The following is a 13,540-nucleotide window of genomic DNA, read 5'->3' as shown; positions in this document are numbered from 1 at the left end:
TCCTGAAGTGGTTCTGCTGACACCATTCCACAAAATCCTGGTTTAAGTCTCTGTATTCCCTATCGTCACCATCAGTGATGAGGCCTACTATTGGAGAGTCATCGGAGTACTTCTGTAAGTAACAGCTGGATGAGTTGTGCCTAAAGTCAGCAGTGTACAGTGGGAAGAAGAAAGGGGAAAGAACTGTACCAGTGTTCCCTGGTTTATCTAGTATAAGAAAAAATATCCTTGTACCATGTTAGCCAGTGGATATGAAATGAAAACATTTTTTGAGAGAAGTCCTCAGTAGTTGATACCGTTTTTAATGGCTAACTTAAAAAAAATTTTGATGACATATTTCCTAGTAGTCCCGAAAGCTCAAAATAAGTCATCAAATTTTTTTTAAGTTAGCCATTAAAAAAGGTATCAACTACTGAGGCCTTCTCTCAATATTTTTTTTCATGGTTTGTCTAGGTGAGAGTGAGCTCTGTGAAGAAGGTGGAGGATGGCATCATCCACCCCAATGCCCGGCCGATAGGCAAACTGGAGGGGGTCCAGAGCAGAAAACACTAGAGGGCATAGATGTGTCAGGACCAATGTCTCTAGGACCTTCATCAGGTGAGATGTCAATGCTACAGGTCGGTAGCCATTGGAGCAGAACTGTGTGTGTATGATGTGTATGGAGCAGAGCTGTGAGTGTATGACGTGTACGGAGCAGAGTCGTGTGTGTAAGATGTGTATGGAGCAGAGCCGTGTGTGTATGATGTGTATGGAGCAGAGCCGTGTGTGTATGATGTGTATGGAGCAGAGCTGTGTGTGTATGATGTGTATGGAGCAGAGCCGTGTGTGTATAATGTGTATGGAGCAGAGCCTTGTGTGTAAGATGTGTATGGGGCAGAGCCGTGTGTGTACGATGTGTACGGAGCAGAGCCATGTGTGTATGATGTGTACGGAGCAGAGCCATGTGTGTATGATGTGTACGGAGCAGAGCCATGTGTGTATGATGTGTACGGAGTAGAGCCATGTGTGTATGATGTGTATGGAGCACAGCTGTGCGTGTATGATGTATATTATGTGTATGGAGCACATTGAGAATGCCCACATTGTCAGTTTTGAGTTTATTAATTTTTATGTAGTTATAAGTTTGGGATTATTTTTACTTTCATTGCCTATTATTGACTTTGCCTTGAATTTTGCCACCTTTGTCTTTTACACAATTTATTTTTCTGTATAATTTTTTACTCATTACTTTCTTGTTTTAGTATTGAAAACTTTTTCATTTTTATTCCTCATTGCATTCTTTACCATTTACGTCAACCACATTGGTTTTCTCTGATTTCTAACCCCCTTATACCCATATGGTATATGTCTCTCATTATTTGCTGGCTCATACCACTCTTCCTTTGTCATGGTTCGGGAGGAAGAACTTGGTTCTGACTTATTTAGTTCCAAAGATACTCTATAAAATTTCCATGTTGCCAATTCCACTTCCGTGCTGTTTCTTCAATTCCATGAAAATCCCTAGGCTTGGAATAAATTAACTAAAAGCAGTCATGAGGGTGGCATTGGTCTCCGAGACATGCACAAATTCTACATAGTCGTTCAATTGTCATGTTGGATAGAATTAGTGGCTCCCCTTAGGTCCTTGCTCCTAGCTAGTCTCTTTCGGCAATCGTGGTCAACATCTTTCCTTGCCGACCTCTGGATCCCATCGTTCACCTCAGGGAGAGGACTCGACTCTTGTTCACTTCTACAGGGCCCACAGGAGGTTTGGTCAGAACTGGGTGCACCGTTAGCTCTATGCCCTTCTCCACTTATGCCTGTAGGCTTGATTCCATCTCTCTTAGGGAAGGGAGCCAATCCTTATGGCTTTCTATGGACCAGATTGAACTCCTTAACCTTACGTGATATCACCACAGACTCTGGCCTCATGTCTGTGAAAGACATTTTGGGATTGCTCCCAGACATTTCTTTGTCATTCCTACATAGGCATCATATAAAAGCCTATTTGGACTCATTCGCCCAACAGTATAAGATACTCCATCAGCTCACGGAATTTGAGAAAATGCTCGTATCTAAAACTTCACTCTTGAGGAAAACCTCCAGACTACTTCGTCATTATGTTGACCCATATGCCCACCGCAAGCCAACATTCATATTTGCATCGGAGGAGGACCTGCAGATTTCTCTAACTGAAGAGAAAATTGAATTCGTCCTTAATCATTCTCATGGCTTCTCTAGGTGCATATGGATCCAAGAGTGCCATTATAAGTTGCTATCTCACTGGTATAGAACACTGACGTGGCATCACTGGCTGAATCTATGTGCTTCAGACAATTGCTGGAGATGTTCAGGCCCCTTGGAGACTTATCTCCACATCTAGTGGACCTGTCCTGAGATCTGACCCTATTGGGATAAGATCCAGGATACCATCAGGAACTTGGGTGACCTGGACTTTGAACTCACTGGGGCTAGTCTCTTCCTATCCCTTCCATCTGCTGTTTATAAACCGAAGAAGCATCTCCTTATCTCTCATCTTTTGACAGCTGCGAAAGCCCTAGTACCACTCTATTGGTTGCAAACCACTGCCCCTATGATAGTCCAGTGGAAGGAGAAAGTTAATCAGATAGCCAGGTTTGAAGAGCTGTTGAGTTGGGCTAATAGAACACTTGACCGCTTCTTAAAGATCTGGTCTCCTTGGTTGGCATATCTCTCTCTCTTCTTCTTACTTTCGGTTTTCTTCTTCCTTTTCTAATACTTCGCTTGTTTCTATCTTGGTCTCTTTTTTTCCCACCTCTCCCCATTATCACCCTATTCACCCACCTCCCCTCCCTGTCTCTTTTCCCTGGGGGGTGTACGTTTGGCCGTGAAACTGTCTTATTTTAGTCACATCTAAGACTGCTGTTTTGCAGCTTTTTGTTCTGGAACCAGTTACTCCTACATGCTGAGATTGTGTTATTTGTGTGACTCTATGCGGATAAATTAGGATCTCCGACATACTCCATTAATGTACAATTTATGTTCAAACTTTCCTATACTTCTAAATGGTGACTTCATTTTATGTTGCATTTTCTTCTTTGTTAGTGTAAAAAAAAAAAAATCAATACAAATTGGGAATTAAAAATATGTCTCTCGCTGGCCCTATTTAGGATGTTTATGAAAAAGTCCAAAGTTTTGTGGTTTTGTACCACTCTACTAAACAGCTTTTTAAAGTGTACATGAAAACTTAGCATCTTGAGGTCACTATTACTTAGATGACCCCCGACTTCCACTTTTGGCAGTCTGGTGATATAATGGCAGCTACGTAACTACAAGGCCTGTCTACAAGTAAGATCACGGGGACAAGGACTATGACGGTTTTGCTCACTTGTCCTGTCAATGCCACTGCTAAGTCTATTTTGCTAAATAAGCTGGTGATGCCTTTTCATGGGAGTACGTAGAGATGTTGTTCCTAAATTTGTCCTTGCTCAAAAAAATTGATAACTGTATGTAGTTGCTGCTACCAACACCAGTGTCTCAACTCCCATCCATGAGCTTCTGTCCCAAGCAGGCCTTTGGGTTGTTGGGACTGCGAATTAGCTGAAATCGTTACTATCATCACTGCTGCCACCCTATATCTCTGATGTCACCTTGTCACCCTGACCTGATAAACAGGTTCTATCCACAAAAGCCATGGGATTACTGCACACCTTCATCATTTTTACTAACAGTCATGTCTCTCTATGTCTCCTTTACTGCAAACAATGCCGGCTGTTCTCAGCTAGTTCATCAAAAAAAGGAGGAAGACTGTTCTGACTAGGAGAAATAAGTTTCTCTGCAGACACCACCTCACTACTATAAAGATCTTGAAGAAGATGAAGGAAACATGGTTGACAGTCCAGAAAGGACCTGTGGTAAATTACAAGAGGAGGAACACATTAAAGCCTGATTCAAGGTCACATCACTCTTGGATGCAATATATGCCTGAGACTGAAATGTGCGAGCTAAGTCATCAAAAACTTTATGTTCTGTCAGGGTCTGAGGTTGCTAGGTGGGGTGGCATGGACACAGAAGTACAGATTCTTAGTCCAAAAAGTTAGTTTTATTTTTACTCCACAAGAAACAGTATAGCAACAAAAAAAGACAAAAAAACAATACAAAATAAATACCTGCCCGGCTAGGCTCTAATTACACACATAAATAGGTTATCTCACCTATAATGGCAGATTCAATAGCAAAATTGAATGGTATAAGACACAGCTCCCACTGTGTGACCTTCCAGCTGGCCCTGTAGCCCATCTCTGTCCAAAGTCTTGCTGCTGGAGCTGACCTTTTAAACCTCCTTGATGAGGGCAATCCACAACAGCTGACACGCTGCAGAAACATCCACAATGTGTGGACTGGAGTGGGTGTGGAATGACAGGTCCCACTGCCAATCCTACCTGCCATTCCTAAAAAATCCAGCCCAATACTGAGCATGTAACAAAATGCTCAGCAGACAAAAGCTGTCTGCTGAGAACAAGTCATTCCTGGACTTTCTCTCATCTTGCCCACCTGAGTAGTCTTGGCGAGATATACACCCCCTCCATTATTTTGCTGGCCATCGGCTTACAGTTCATTCTCAGGAAGTACAACAATTGAAAATTTCTAAAACATCACTTATCCCCAAAGTTTTCATTTTCACAAGGGGTTAAAAAAGAGAAAACCCCTCAAAGCTTGTTACACAATCTCTCCTGAACACAGCAATACCCTATGTGTGGTTGTAATCTGCTGTATGGGGACATGGTCGGGATCAGAATGGAAAGAGCACTATTTTGCTTTTAGAAAGCAGATTTTGCTGGAATAGTTTTCAGGTACCATATTGTATTTGCAGAGCCCCTAAAGTACCAATACAATGTAAATCTGTCAAAAGTGACGCCATTTTAGAGACTACACCCCTCAAGGAATTTCCCAAGGCGTATTATCATTTTCAGCCCAAAAATGCTTCCCAAAAATTAATGTACCATATGAAAATTTACATTTTTAAAGAAATATGCCATTTTGGTGTCCAATACATTGTATCCACTTTGAGTCATCAGAGACCTGCACTCCTAAAAATATTAAGTGGGCCATCCTGGGTATAAAAAGTTATATGTGGGTGTAAATTGCTGCTTGGGCACACAGCAGGGCTCAGAAGGGAAGGAGCACTGCACTTTTTAATTTTTGGAGTACAGATTTAGAGGGGCTTTCTGGACGCCATGTTGTTTTTGCAGAGCCCTGGAGATGCCAGTAAACTGGAATTCTCCAAGAAGTGACTCCATTTCGTAGGGGCAATTATAAGGTCTCTGCAAATGTGACATGGTGTCCAAAATCCAACCATCTAAACCTATGCTTCAAAAGCCACATAGCGCTGCTTCACATCTGAGCCCTGCTATGTGCCCAAATGGCAGTTTACACCCACATGTATGTCACTGGTGTACCCAGGATAATGGACTTAATGTCATATGTGGGTATAAACTGCTGTTTATGCACAGAAGGGAAAGAGTGCTATTTTGGTTTGGTTGGACATCATGCCACTTATGCAGAGCCCCTGAATTGCCAGTAAAGTGGATTCTGCAGACTTGTGACCCCATTTTGGAACCTAGACCCCTCAAGGGATTTATCAAGGTGGGTAACGAGCATTTTTAACCCTTGAGTATAGCATTCATTTAATTTCAATAAATGAATGTGCAGCTGATATTGAAAAGGAAAAATTGCAGTCTTTCCAGAGAAATGCCATTTGTGGGGCAAAATAGAGGTTGCACGGGGCGCTGTGGGGCATAAGAGAGGTTGCAGGAACCACTGCAACCTCTGTTATGCCCCACAGTTGCCCACCCAACCTCTATTATACCCCTTAGTGGCCCACCCATGAACTATTATTATACTCTGGGGTCTTTTCAGGAGTAACATTGGATCCAGGAGAGGTGAGTAACAGTATTTATTACGTTTCTTCACTTCCCCCGGTCTCATAATAGTGGTAGTTGTTGGGGTTAGCAGGCCCACTCCTACTCACAGCCGCTTCTGCTCCCCTCTTCTGCATTCTATAGCAAAAGGGGAAGCGGGGGGCAACCATAAGCAGGATCAGGAAGGTAGGGAAATAGGCCGCTAGCAGCCTATTTAAAAAAAAAAAAAAAAAAGGTATCACTCACCTGCGATCCCTTGATGGAGATGGAACTCACAGTGGATCACCAGTCATTCAAAATTGAGTAATTCACAGAGAGGGGAATGGTGTACATAGACGAAATATGAATGAAATAAAATATAACTTTTAATATTGTCTATTAAAATGGTGTAAAAAATAGGATGTCTACACACAAACACACATATGGAGACTCAGGGTAATGTGTAAAAAGCACAGGACTCATAATGATGGGGGGATAGAGTAATTGTATTGCGCCAGGACAGACAATGCAAGAACCATATCCAAGACTCACCATCAGAGTCTATCGGAAAATGCAGTTTTCACTGCAAATGTATGGCTATATCTTCGTTTGCAACTGATAGGGATCTTGTGTTAGCCTTATACAATCCTGATGACCCCTAAAATTCGGGATAAACACGTAAAGGTTTAATAAGCTATTGTTAAGAGATTAGCATGACAACGTAGCTAGTCTTTTTTGTGTCCCTACTAACTCGGAGTAGCACGCCGGGATTCAAGGCCTTAAGAGTCAGCAGTGCCTCATATGTGTCTGAAATTACACTATTCGGCGATCGCTGGCTTTGAGGTTTAATTTTCAGCGTATCGTCCAGTGATTATCCCTGTTTTATATACACTGTTACACTAGGCTGAAATGGATGGTTAAACAGCGACACAGTGTTTGTATGGAGACTCTGTAATCAAGGGCTAAAGCATTTATAGGGGTAGTGGTTACAGTTTCTTCACCACTCCATTTTTTAATACAGTTTATATGTTCCTTCAATTGTGAATATTAAATGGGAATATATTGCTATTTGTTAGAGAGAGCAATAATCTGACTATAATCTCCATGTCTATGAGTTTTAGTGACACAATATACGATATCACTTGTCACTTTTGATTTAGAATTATTAGTTGGGTGGTTTAGGGTGGATTAAGAAGGAGATGTGGGGAACCGCTCAGGTAGATGCTCGGTAGCAGTGCAGTAAACAGGGACACAGACACTGGGTTGCAAATAAGTTCAGTCTTTATTCACTTGTAGTATGTACATTGCCTTTGCAAAGGCACAAATAAACAAAACAAAAACCTTCTCGGCTGAGAACTAACTAAACATAAGAAAACTGTTCCCTGACTATACAGGAGCCTGGCTACCAGACTCCCGCCTTGGCAACAACATGTGACACAGTTCCTGCTTTGTAGGTTTGGTCTGGACAGGTCAGCTCTGTCAGTGTGGTGCCACACTCCTAGCCTTCACATACAGACTATTATCAGACTCTGATTAGTCAGCTAACCTCCCTGGTGTGGGTCATACCAAACACCCTTTAGCTTCCTGGCCGGAACATATCTGTCTTCCCAGACCACACCCTTCACTTTCTCACAGAGGGTAGGATGGCACCAGGTATATAGAAACAGTACACTATCCTGGCGCAAAACAATTACTCTACACCCCCATCATTATGAGTCCTGTGCTTTTTACACATTACCCTGAGTCTCCATATGTGTGTTTGTGTGTAGATGTCCTATTTTTGCACCATTTTAATAGACATTAAAAGTTCTATTTTATTTCATTTATATTTTGTCTATGTACACCATTCCCCCTCTCTGTGAATTACTTGATGGAGATGGAGTTGCCACCTTCTCTACATTCACCCGTGCAGACGTCTGCTTCTCAGCGCAGCAGGTGTGATGACGTCTTATCGTCACGGTCTGCAATGAGACGCAGACGTCCGCTCAGTTTGGTTTTCAGAGCTGCCTGTGTTAGGCTTGTTTAGAAAAAAAAATTGGAAAATTGGAAAAGTGAATCCATAAGCTGTGTGGAGTACATTGGGAAGACCAAATTCCCTACTATGTCCCCAATAGCTCCTCTGATCGGGGGTTCATTCTGGGGGTCACTTTTAGTTTATTTTCCCTCGTAAGCTGTAAATCTGGGGTGTCCCCTGATATTCGCTCGCACAGCTTGTTCATTCTTTTCCTGCTGCAGCCAGTTGTGTTCTAATGATTTGGAGATTTTTTTGGTTTTTGTTCTCACATTGCTAGATGCTATATTTTCTTTATTTTTCTGGTGATGTGGCCATATGAGGGCTAATTTTTTGAGGAATGAGATGTATTTTTTAATGACACCATATGTTTGGGTGCCTAGAACTTATTGAATAACTTATATTAACTTTTTCTGGGTGGATTTAAAAAAACAAACAAAAAACATCAATTCTGGCATTGCTTTTTACCTTTTAATTTTTCGCCATGCAGTGTACAGTATAAGTAACATGTGACCTTTATTCTGCGGGTCAGTGTGATTACTGCGATACCTCATTTATATTATTTTTTTATGCCTTACTAATTCTGCAGAACAAAAACCCATTTAGGGACATAAATCAGTGTTTTTTACATTGCCATCTTATGAGAGGCGTAACATTTTTATTTTGCAGTTGACAGCATTGGTTGAAGGCTTATTTTTTGCGGGGCACCCTGTACTTTTTATTGGTACTGTTTTGGAGTGCCTAAGACTTTTTGATCACTTTTATAGCATATTTTGTAAGGTGAGATGGCGAAAAATCACTACTTTTTTTTTTTTTAATGTTTTTCCTGATGTTCACCGTGTACATTAAATATTGTTTCAGTTTTATTGTACAGGTTTTAAAGATTCAGCGATACCAAATATGTATTGTTTTTATAAATTTTTAGGGTCTTTTATATATAATACTTTTTATATAGAAAAAGGGAATTTTGGGGCTTTATAACTTTATAAAAATTTTTTCATACACTAATTTTTTTCCCCCTTTTTTTAATGATCCTTTAGGACATTTGAACACAGCATATATGTGTCTTGCAGTCTACAGAGGAAGTCAACACATGCAGACGCATAGGCTGTCTTCCTCTGGTCCTGGCAGGATCAACTAGGTACTGGGGGGGCTTCAGGCAACCTGGGGTCACTGGCCAGACCTCGAGCTGCAGATTATAGATACTGGCACCTCCCTGATCTCGCCAAGGGAGGTGCCAGGGGGAAAGGCAAGATGCAGAAACCCTTGGATGTCAAAGGGTTAAAACATCCAGTTGGAGCCGAGCTGTTAGTAACAGTTAACACCTGCTCCAGATCCCCGTCAAGGTGTCTCTGAAGTGCCGGTCATATTTTAACTATTGGCCGGACTTCAAAGACTAGGACCACCGGCCGTAAATTTACAGCTGTAGGTCGTCAACCAGTTAAGAAGCCCTGAGTAATGCCCTGATTAATGCCTAAAATATTTACCACATTCATGAAAAAGAATATGGCTTCTCTTCTATGTGAGTTCTCTGATGGTTAGCAAGATGTGATTTACATGTTAAACATTTCCTTTATTCCGAGATTGAATATGGCTTCTCTCCTCTATGAATTCTCTGATGTACCACAAGATCTGATTTCTTCTTAAAATATTTTCCACATTCTGAACATGAATGTGGCTTCTCCCCTGTGTGAGTTCTCTGATGTTTAACAAGTTCTGATTTACATGGAAAACATTTTCCACATTCTGAACATAAATATGGCTTCTCCCCTGTGTGAGTTCTCCTATGAACCACAAGTGTTGATTTATTTGTATAACATTTCCCACATTCTGAACATAAATATGGCTTCTCCCCTGTGTGAATTCTCTGATGTTTTATGAGATTTGATATATGGTTATAACGTTTTCCACATTCTGAACATGAATATGGCTTCTCCCCTGTGTGAATTCTCTGATGATTAACAAGATTTGATTTACGTCCAAAACATTTTCCACATTCTGAACATGAATATGGCTTCTCCCCTGTGTGAACTATCTGATGAGTAACCAGATTATATTTACATGTAAAATATTTCCCACATTCTAAACATGAATATGTTGGATCCCCTATGTGAATTTTTTGATAACTAACATCCACTCCATAACTTTTATCTTGCGTCACAGATTGTGATGGATCATAAAATAGACCTTTGCTGTGAAGGGCTGAGGGTATATCTTGGATAATGACATGTCCTTCATATGTATCTTGTGTGATACCACCATCATCTGCTTTATAATCTGAAGATATGAGTTGTTCCTCTGAGCTCCTGGTACAGATATCTGCCAAGAAGAGAACGGATTTCATAATGTATGAATATTATATCATTAACACTATATTGAGATTTTATAGCATTTCTATATAAAAATGTCCATACAAATTACAAGGCATTGAACGAAATTCAGCGACTACCTGACTTAGGCTCTGTTCATATAAACATTGTTATTCCTCTTGTTTTGCTTCATTATAGGAGAATAACAAGGAATATAACTGAAACATTGGATTCTTAGGATGATGAATCCCAATTGTGTGTGACCAATCCCATTGACTCACAGTGCTCGTCCATAGACGCGAATTATCAGGAGGGGAGGGGGCGCTGAATTCAGCGCACTGTCAGCTTTCCAGCAGTATATAGAACTGCCTGTGCCCAAATCGGTGAAAGGTCCTCTTTAAATATGGAACCCACTAAGGAAATGAGCGGCCACCATAGTCATCGAGTCTCAACTGTATTATACAGAGACATAAAAATACAAAACGGGTACCCTCAATTGGATCTATATGGATAAAATATAACTTTTATTATTTAAATTAAAATCAGAGTAGGCAAACAACAGCCCCCTAAAATATGTAAATATACAACTTAGCCAAATACTGGTACTGAGCTAATTTCTGATGCAGGAGTAAATTCTCCTATAAGGGAGAGGCAAGGGGAAAAAGAAGGGTTAAATTAACCCGCCCTGTTGGTTGCTGCAATACTGTTTCTATGGTGCAGCGGACACCCAATGTTGCCGTATATATTCAGATATCCCCCGCCTCCTGTACCTTTTTACTAATAAGAAGGGTGTTCTAAAAGGGCAGACAGTTGCACAATTATATGATATTGTCGGCTGCACTCAAAAAGAGGGTGGTGAATATGGGTGGGAGAGAGCGATATTAGATAGAGAGGTATGTAAGCTTAAGATATATGTGCCACAATACTGAGTGATGTACACTAGGGCCACCCATATCCTCGTTCATACCAATACATCCTGGTAGATTAATGAATCCTATTGGCCTAGTAGTGAACCTCTGCTGCCTGCAGTACTCACCCTGTGTGTGGCTTCAGTCAAATTAGCTTGATCATTCAGCTGATGATGAGCTATATCCACCCGCATCAAAAGTTCACCATCCCCCTGACAGTGAATTCCTAAGATAACATGCCTGTATAGGTCTGATAGCGTCTCTACGCGTTTCGCTAGTATGTCCTAGCTTATCAGGAGACCTAATTCAGTGTTCCACCCTAAAGATTGTTGCGGTCAAAACAGTAGTTCTTGGGATCCCGATGGTGGGTCCCAATACTTAGTAGAGGCTGACCTCTCTACAGCAACATTGGGTGTCCGCTGCACCATAGAAACAGTATTGCAGCAACCACCGAGGTGGGTCAATTTAACCTTTCTTTTTCCCCTTGCCTCTCTCTTATAGGAGAATTTACTGCTGCATCAGAACTTAGCTCAATACCAGTATTAGGCCAAATTGTATATTTACATATTTTAGGGGGCTGTTGTTTGCCTACTCTGATTTTATGCTTAAACGGGTTTTATTAAAGATTTTTCAAAATAATACAGAACAAACAACAAACATGAAGTCGAGCAATAATGAAAAAACATAACAGTCCGGGGACAGGGAGGCCAAAAAGACCCCCCTCCGCACAAATCAAATACAGCCCAACGAGAAAGGGAAAAAGGGAAAAGGAATAGACAAGAAACAAACAAACAAACACAAGACGAAGACTAAAAGAACCACAACGGAAGCAAAAGAAGAAAAGGAGAAGAAAACAGATGGCCATGTCACACTCAAGCAAAGGCAGAAGAGAAGGCAGACGACTCCTGGAACATAACCCAGGGACGCCAACGAAGTTCAAACTTGGAATAGTCAGGGGAATCTTCCGCCACCAAGGTCTCCATTCGCTGAATAAGAAGGAACTCCTGGAGGAACTCAATCAAGGAGGGAGGGGTAGGGCTGCGCCAGTGTCTGGGGATGACGGTCCTGGCGGCCACGAGAAAGTGCCCCAGGAGGTCCCTCTTAATCTCCGACAGCTTACCAGGGATAACCGACAGAAGTGCCAGCTGGGGAGAGACAGTCACCGAGCGCCCACTGACCCTGGAATACAAAGAAAACACCGCGTCCCAAAAGGGGCGCAGAACGTCACAGTCCCACCATATGTGCAACATAGTACCCCTAGCGGAGCCACAGCACCAACATAAGTCCGGAACAGTGGGAAAAATCCTATGGAGAAGCACTGGACACCTATACCACCGGGACAGAATCTTATAATTCTTCTCCTGAGCACTACAAGGGAGGGCCAGCTTGTGAGAGAGCAAAAAGGACCGGTCCCAATCCGCAGATGACAAACCCACAGGAAGGTCGGCGTTCCAAGCGGCGACGTAGGGAGGGAGTTCCGCAGTGACATCCGAGAGGAGAACATCATACAGAAGCGAAAGGGCGCGAGAGGGGGAGGTCTGACGCCCGACATAGGATTCAAGGGCTAATGGAGGAGAAGAGAGGCGAGGAGTGAGCGAAAACTGCTTCAGAAAGGACTGGAGTTGAGCGTACTCCAACCACGAGAGGCGCAGGTCAGGGTGAGAACTACACAGCTGGGCGAACGGAAGGAGCGGAGAATCATCCGCCACCTCCTGAAGACAAGTAGAATCCGCTCGGTCCCAGCAGAGGAACCGGTCAACCGAGCAACCAGGAGGGAACATAGGGTTGTCAAAGAGGGGAGTCAAAGTGCCCGGGACACGGGCCAAGCGGCCAGAAGAACAGACCAGATCCCATACTTTCAAAAAATGCGAAGGGAGAACGTAGAGGCCAGGGGATTTAGGACGAAAGTGCGGAGGGATCCATGGCCAAGAGGAAAGCGAAGACGAAATCAGATCAAATTCGATGGAAACCCACTGCTTATCATGGCGACGGAACTGCCAATCGAACAGACGAAGCAAAACCGAGGCACGATAGTAAAGGCGCACATCCGGGAGACCAACGCCACCCCTATATTTACGCCGGACAAGAGTACTGAACCCCAGTCTGCTCCGAGAGGAACCCCACACAAACTTCCCGAACAACGACTGTACCCTGGCTAAAAAAGCGCGGGGAAGAGGGATGGGCAAGGCCTGGAATAGGTACAGGAACTGAGGGAGGACATCCATCTTAAGGGCATGAATGCGACTAAACCAAGAGGGGAGACGAGCTCCATAGGAACGAAGATCAGAGGTAATAGTATCCAAAAGCGGGAGATAATTAAGTTGGAACAGGGAAGCAGGATCAGGAGAAATACGGATCCCCAAGTATTTGAAAGAAGAGGGTTGCCACCGAAACGGAAAAGACCGAGACAGGAACTCAGCCTCAGAAGGGGGAAGTGAGCCTCGCTCTTAGATA

At 42.6% G+C, this 13,540-nt stretch overlaps 1 pseudogene; it reads right to left on the bottom strand.

Moving 5' to 3' along the window:
* The window catches only part of LOC142209930 (uncharacterized), a 520,021-nt pseudogene that overhangs the window by 61,025 nt on the left and 445,456 nt on the right, over positions 1-13,540 (bottom strand).

Source organism: Leptodactylus fuscus, chromosome 6 (assembly GCF_031893055.1).
Source record: "Leptodactylus fuscus isolate aLepFus1 chromosome 6, aLepFus1.hap2, whole genome shotgun sequence".
Classification (NCBI taxonomy): Eukaryota; Metazoa; Chordata; class Amphibia; order Anura; family Leptodactylidae; genus Leptodactylus; species Leptodactylus fuscus.
This window is presented reverse-complemented; position numbering and strand designations above follow the sequence as displayed.